Source organism: Cupressus sempervirens, chromosome 4 (genome assembly GCF_028749045.1).
Source record: "Cupressus sempervirens isolate cs-2001-9-10 chromosome 4, ASM2874904v1, whole genome shotgun sequence".
Taxonomy (NCBI): domain Eukaryota; kingdom Viridiplantae; phylum Streptophyta; class Pinopsida; order Cupressales; family Cupressaceae; genus Cupressus; species Cupressus sempervirens.
The window spans coordinates 181,322,482-181,329,636 of record NC_143121.1 but is presented as its reverse complement, the minus strand read 5'-3'; positions in this window follow the sequence as shown (position 1 = coordinate 181,329,636).

The window sequence follows — 7,155 nt, the reverse complement described above, 5'->3', positions numbered from 1 at the left end:
ATATGTGTGCCTAGGCCTTATGACCTAACTATAAAATATTTTGATCATAGATTGTAACTTTGTCCAAATAGGACAATTATATATGCAAATGGGGGGCTTTTGGGTGCTATGAGCTCAATGGTGATGTTCAATTCAGCTCAAAGTAACTCTAGAAACAATGCCCTTTGCCCCCTAGATCCAATAAAAATACCCTCTTCAAAAAACCAGATTTGAAAACTGATGCAAAAGATCTCATAAAGAGATTAGGAGGATGAAATTTTGGAGCCCAAATACCATGTTCAAATTCAACAAAGCTCAATTCTTAGCTACCAAGAATCACTGCATGCAAACACTTGGATAGAAGTAGAGGAGCCAAGCTTTCAAGGCTAGAATTTACAGATCCACAAAGGAGACATTCTTAATGGGAAAAATGAGAAATATCTATTAATTAAAAAGTATTGTTATAACAAGATATATCCTTATAAAGGAAATCATAACCCTAAAGCAAAATGCCTAGGTTGCATGATGATAATTAATAAAAGACTTAATTAGTATATGCCTAAGGTTTAGCTTAAGTAAAAATAGAGTTAATAAGAAAATATCTTATTACTCTAACATTAATTTTTTAGTTATAATTTCTTTTCTCAAAATATATAACTATTTGGTATAAATGAGACATTGAACATTATGAATCACACTTTTACAACTACTTTGGATAACAACAAAAAGTTAGTTTACTCTTAATATGTGATATTAATAATTTTATATATAATTTTAGGCCAGCACTATATATAGAAGACTAGGTCATGAAAGTAAAATAATACTAATGGAAAACAAATAATATAGCCCAACTTGAATGTAATTCTATTTAATTTTAAGAAAATATTCAATCTTTTATTGTGTAAGTTTGTTTGCATACAATAAATAAAATAAAATAAAACAATTTTTTATTTTTCATATTGCATAATTAAAAAAATTTAAAAGATTTTAGTGAAGATTATAGATTAGTACAAAGTAAAATTAAATAATTATATTTTTTTTAAATAATCAATTTAAAATAAAATATGTATATTTACATACATACATGCATAGATGTACACCACACACACATACACACACACACACACACACAACATACATTCATACATATACATACATATATATACACACATACACATACACACATACATACATACATACATACATACATACATATACATATACATATGTATGTATGTATGCATATAAACACCACAAAATTGCATATCATAATAATCATAAGTACAATGTAATAACTTTTAAATATTCTATATCTATTAAAATATAATATATGTAAATAAACATTATAATGGTCACTATAATGTGAGATTTTTTCTCCACAAGGATTTTTGCTCCACGAGCACCTAGGTTTCAGGTAGTTATGGGATTTTGAAGGTAGAACTAGGAGACAAAGATGAAGTAGATAGGGTTTGTGTTCTTAGACAAAACTTTTATTGTGTTTGGTGTGATGGGAGAGGATTTTCTCTCCTTTTCCATCCTTAGTCTATGCTTATGTGGAAGTACTATGTGGAGATTTTCTCTATTGGAGCCTCTAATGACTTTTGGATGCTACGATAGTGGATTTCACTAGTGGTTATTTGTTTCCCTTTGTGCATGGAGTAGAGTTGTTGGATGGAAGGACTCCTATTTGCTTCTATAGGATCCCTCTCCCCTATAAGACACTCATTTTGGAGCCCTAGATGATGTGAATCTATTTTCTTTTCTCAAGTTGGGCTTGTTTTTGGATTAAAAATTCTTCAAAGATATTCTCTTCCATTGATAGTGTTGCTATCCTCTATAGAGTATCAAGGTATAGTGATCATATGGAGGTGGATTTGGTGCTTAAGATGACCTAGATGAGTTCAGTGGGTGTCTTTATTAGTTTAATGACAGCATGGACATTGTGTGGCGTACACTAAGGCTTCCTTTCTTATGGTAGGAGTCTATTGTTTTCAGTTCCTTGGCTTTTATTAGTTGTTGCTATTGGATAGGGTGGAACCTTATATGCACTCGAGAGCATTTTTCCTTTCTGATCACAAGGAAGTCCATTGCTACATGTAGTGAAAGTGTGTGATGACTATGTTGGAGGTGAAATAGGTGTATTTACTACTAAGGGTGGGAGCTTCCTATTTTTGTCTTCTTTAATGGTTTTAGGGATGTTGGACTTGCCTCACATGCACTTGAGCTATTCATGTAGCTTTTGAAAGGGGGCTTATGACTATTCAAATATGGTATTTTTGGGAGGGTACCTAATCTCCTTATACTTTCTCTTAGATACGTTTAAAGAGCTTTTGGTAGCCTTTTTTAACTTCATAGTTTAGTATGAATTTCAAGTTAGCAATTTACACCATAGCTTCATTAGGCTTGTCTATTTCTTTGTTGTTTCTGTAGAGTCTCTTTATTTTGAACTTTTTATCTACTTTTTTATTTCTAGCTTCTCCATTTTCCAAGGGTTCTAGCTCCACCATGGTATATTTCCCTATTTTCTCTTTGGAGGAGGGGTACACTTTCTTGGATCTAGGCAGGTACCAATTTTCTTATTGGGCTTCCTATATTTTTGTTCATATGTCTATTAGAGTATGTTGGGGGTTTTTTGATTTGGTTTCTTTTTGGGCCTATATTTTAAGGAAGAGTGTGGTTCATGTTTAAGAGGATATTGATACTTTTGGTTATATGTCTAGTATATATGAGGTTCTTGTTGAGGTGTCTTGTTAATTTTAGAGGGTATCTGTTGGATAAAAGTTTTTTTTTTTTTTTGGAAGACAAGATGGTTTTGGTAGGTTTCGTAGGTTCAAGATTCTTTGGAAAATTTTTGAAGGTTTGTGGTCCTTCTAAAAACCTTATAAGGTTCTAGGCTCTTTACAAAAACCCATATGACTTGGCTTTGGAGGCTTGCCTCTTTAACCAAGGTTCAAGTTAGTTGTGTTGTTGCACTAAGGTTCTTGTTGTAATTAGTTTTAGGGCCCTGTGTGTGTGCGTGTGTGTGTGTGTGTGGGTGTGTGTAAGTCTATATATATACATATACATATATACATATATGTATATGTGTATATATATATACGTATATGTATATATGTATATATATATGTATATGTATATATATATATATATGTATATGTATATATACATATACGTATATATATATATATATATATATAACATAATAATAATATTTTGTGATAAAGTTTGCGTTGTATTTTATCTGAAGTTTAATGTAATTCTATTTAATTTTAACTAAACTTTTATCATGATATTACTATTAAAATTCAAATGTATAGTTTTCATAGTCAAAGTCATTGACCCATGTCTCATGAGTACTATTTAATTGGACCTATCTCTCATTCTAATGAATCAAACATTTAACACTCATTGGATCTATGTAATGCTTAGAACCATGAAGCATTGTGACTTTGTAGAGCTCAACCATTCTATTTATAAAATTGGGATACATGTACATAAAGGGTAGATGAGTATTCTCTAATTTATAAAACTAGTCGATGTCAAATCCTCCCTACATTAAAAACATGGTGATAAATAGATTTATGAGGTATTGTTGCTCTCTACTTTGGAAGGAGGACCTATTTCTATCGAATGTTTTTATCACTAACATTTACAAACTATTTATGAGTGATAACAAGAAGAAACATATTAATTTATAAATGTTTACAGCGATAACAAGAAGAGACGTATACAAACTATCCCACATTACTTATACTTTTTTACATCCCCTATGTTTTCATTAATAATTGTACCAGCTTTTACTAATCTATTGTTTTTTCCTTGTGATCTTTGGTCACATATGATGAACCAATTTTAATAGGAGCATGCACACATTTATCATTTTCTATTTTCTGTAACCCTTTCTTATTTTGGAAAACTATACAAATTAATAAGTTATGTACCCTAAACCATTGAAATAAAGGATTCTTATTAGGGCTCCAATCTAAAAAAGGGCCTAATTGGACACACAAACCAAGAAAGGGCCTTTTTTTTTATTATAATAGAAATGCCGCCACTATGTGTTTTTGAATAAAAAGAAAAAAATCATCTCCTACCATTTGTTACATGTAAAGATGATTTATTTTTTAAATGTCATTGCTCTCAATGTGTGTACCCAAGCCCTGCAACCTAGGTGCAAACGATTTTGACCATAGATTGTAACTTTGTCCAAATTGGACAATGATATATGCAAATGGGGGTTTTTTGGTACTCTAAGCCTAATGCTGGTGTTCATTTTGGCTCAAAGTAACTAGAAACTCCTCTTAAAAAATCATATCTAAAAATTGATGCAAAAACTCTCATAAAGAGAATAGGGGGATGAAATTTTAGAGCTCAAATATCATGTTGAAGTTCAAGAAAGCTCAATTCTCAGCTCCCAAGAATCATTGCATGCAAACACCTATCAAAGAAATAGTGGAGCCAAGCTTTGGAGGCTAGAATTCACAGATGAAACATTCTTGATAAGAAAAAGAAGAAATATATGTTAATAAAAAAAGTGTTGTTATGAAGAGATACATCCTTATAAAGGAGATCAGAACACTAAAAGGAAAAACTTAGGTTGCATGATAAAAATTATTAAAATATTTAATTATTATATGACTAAATTTTAGCTTAAGTAAAAATAGAGTTAATAAGAAAATACCCTATTACACTAACATTATTTTTTTAGTTATAACTTATTTTCTTCAAATATACAACTAGTTGGTATAAATGAGACGTTGAACATTAGGAATCACACTTTTACAACTACTATGATTAACAACAAAAAGTTAGTTTACATAGGTAAGAAAAGATATTATTAATTTTATATATAATTGTAGGCCAATACTATATGTAGAAGATTAAGACATGAAAGTAAAATAATACCAATGACAAACAAATACTGTAGACCATCTTGAATGTAATTCTATCTAATTTTAAGTAAATATGAACATGTTTTATTATGTGACTATGTTTACATAAAAAATAAATTATTTTTCATATTGTATAATTATAAAAATATAAAATATTTTAGTGAAGATTATAGATTAGTAAAAAATTAAATTTAAAAATTATATATTTTTACAATAAATTTAAAATAAAGCATGTCTATTTACACGCACGCACGCGCACGCACACACACACACACACACACACACACACACACACACACACACACACACACACACATATGTATGTATGTATGTATGTATAAACACCACAAAAGTGTATATCATAATAATCATAAGTAAAATGTAATAAATTTTAAATATTCTATATCTATAACATATAAAACATGTGAATAAACATTATAATGATCATTATAATGTGATCTTATTCCTCCAAGAGGATTTCTGCTAAATGAGTACCTAGGGTTTTAGGAAGATATGAGGTTTTGAAGGTAGAACTAGAAGATGAAGATTCCCAAGATGGGGTCTTTGTGCTTGGACACAACTTTGAGTATGCCTGGTGCAATGGGAAAGGAGTTGGCCTCCTTTTCCATCCTTAGTCTATGTGGAAGTATTGTGTGGAAATTTTCTCTTTTGGAGCCTCTAATAACTTTTAGATCCCACAATAGTGGATTTCACTAGTGGTTACTTGTTCACCTTTATGCATGGAGTAGAGTTGTTGGATGGAAGGATTCCTATTTTCTTGTGCAAGATCCCACCTTGCTATAAGATACTCAGTTTGGAGCCCTAGATGATGTGAATCTATTTTCTTTTTCTCAACTTGGTCTTGTTCTTGGATTGAAAATGTTTCAAATATTTTCTCTTCCATTGATAATGTTTATATCCTCTATAGGGTTTCAAGGGCTAATGATGATCTTGAAGTAGATCTGGTGCTTAAGATGACCTAGACGAGTTTAGTGGGTGTCCTTGTTGGTTCAATAATAGTGTGGACATTCTTTGGTGTACACTGAAGCTTCAATTCTTGCATTAGGAGTCTTTTGTTGTTAGTTCCTTGGCTTTTTATAGTTGTTATTATTGGGCAGGGTAGAACCCTATATGCACTCGAGAGAATTTTTCCTTGTTGATCATAGGGAAGTCCATAGCTACATGCAGTACAGGTGTGTGATGACTATGTTTGAGTTGAAAAAGGCATGTTTACTATTGAGGGTGGGAGCTTCCTATTTTTGTCTTCTTTAAAGTTTTTTGGGATGTTGGATTTGCCTCACATGCACCTAAGTATTTTGGTAACCTTTATCTTCTCTCAGAGCATGTGTTATTGGTGTACCTTGATGTGGTTTTTGAAAGGGGGCCTATGACTATTCAAATATGGTATTTTTGGAAGGCTACCTAATCTCTCTATATTTTCTCTTAGATGGGTCTAAGGAACTTTTGATAGCCTTTTTTTCCTTGTCTAGTGTAGTATGAGTTTCAAGTTGGCAATTTACATAATAGTTTTATTAGGGTTGTCTCTTTATTTGGTGTTTGTGTAAGGTCTCTCTATTTCGAACTTTATATCTACTATTTTATTTCTATCTTCTCCATTCTTCATAGGCTCTAGCTCGACCATGGTACATCTCCAAATTTTATCTTTAGAGCAGGGTTCCTCTTTCTTGGATCTTGGGAGATGTACTACATTTCTTATTGGTTTTCCTATGTTTTTGTTCATGTCTGTTAGGGTTTTTTGGGGATTTTGTGACTTGGTTTCCTTTTGGGCCTCTATATGAAGGAAGAGTGTGGTTTGTTTTTAAGAGGATATTGATACTTTTGATTTTATGTCTAGTATCTATGAGGTTCTTATTGTGTTGTCTTGTCAATTTTAGAGGGTAATAGTGGGATAACAGTTATTTCTAGTTTGGAAGTCAAGGTGGTTTTGGTAGCTTTTGTAGGTTCAATATCCTTAAGAAATTTGTCAAAGGTTTTTTGTCCTTCTAAAAACCTTACAAGGTTATGGGTTCTTTTCAAAAACCCATATGACTTGGCTTTAGAGGCTTGCCTCTTTAACCAAGGTTTATGTTAGTTATGTTGTTGCACTAAGGTTCTTGTTGTAATTAGTTTCAAGGGCATACCAATCCCATCCAATATATATATATATATATATATATATATATATATATATATATCATGATATTACTATTAAAATTCAAATGTGTAATTTTTTTAGTCAAATTCATTGACCCATGTTTCCTAAATAATGGTTAATTAGACCTGC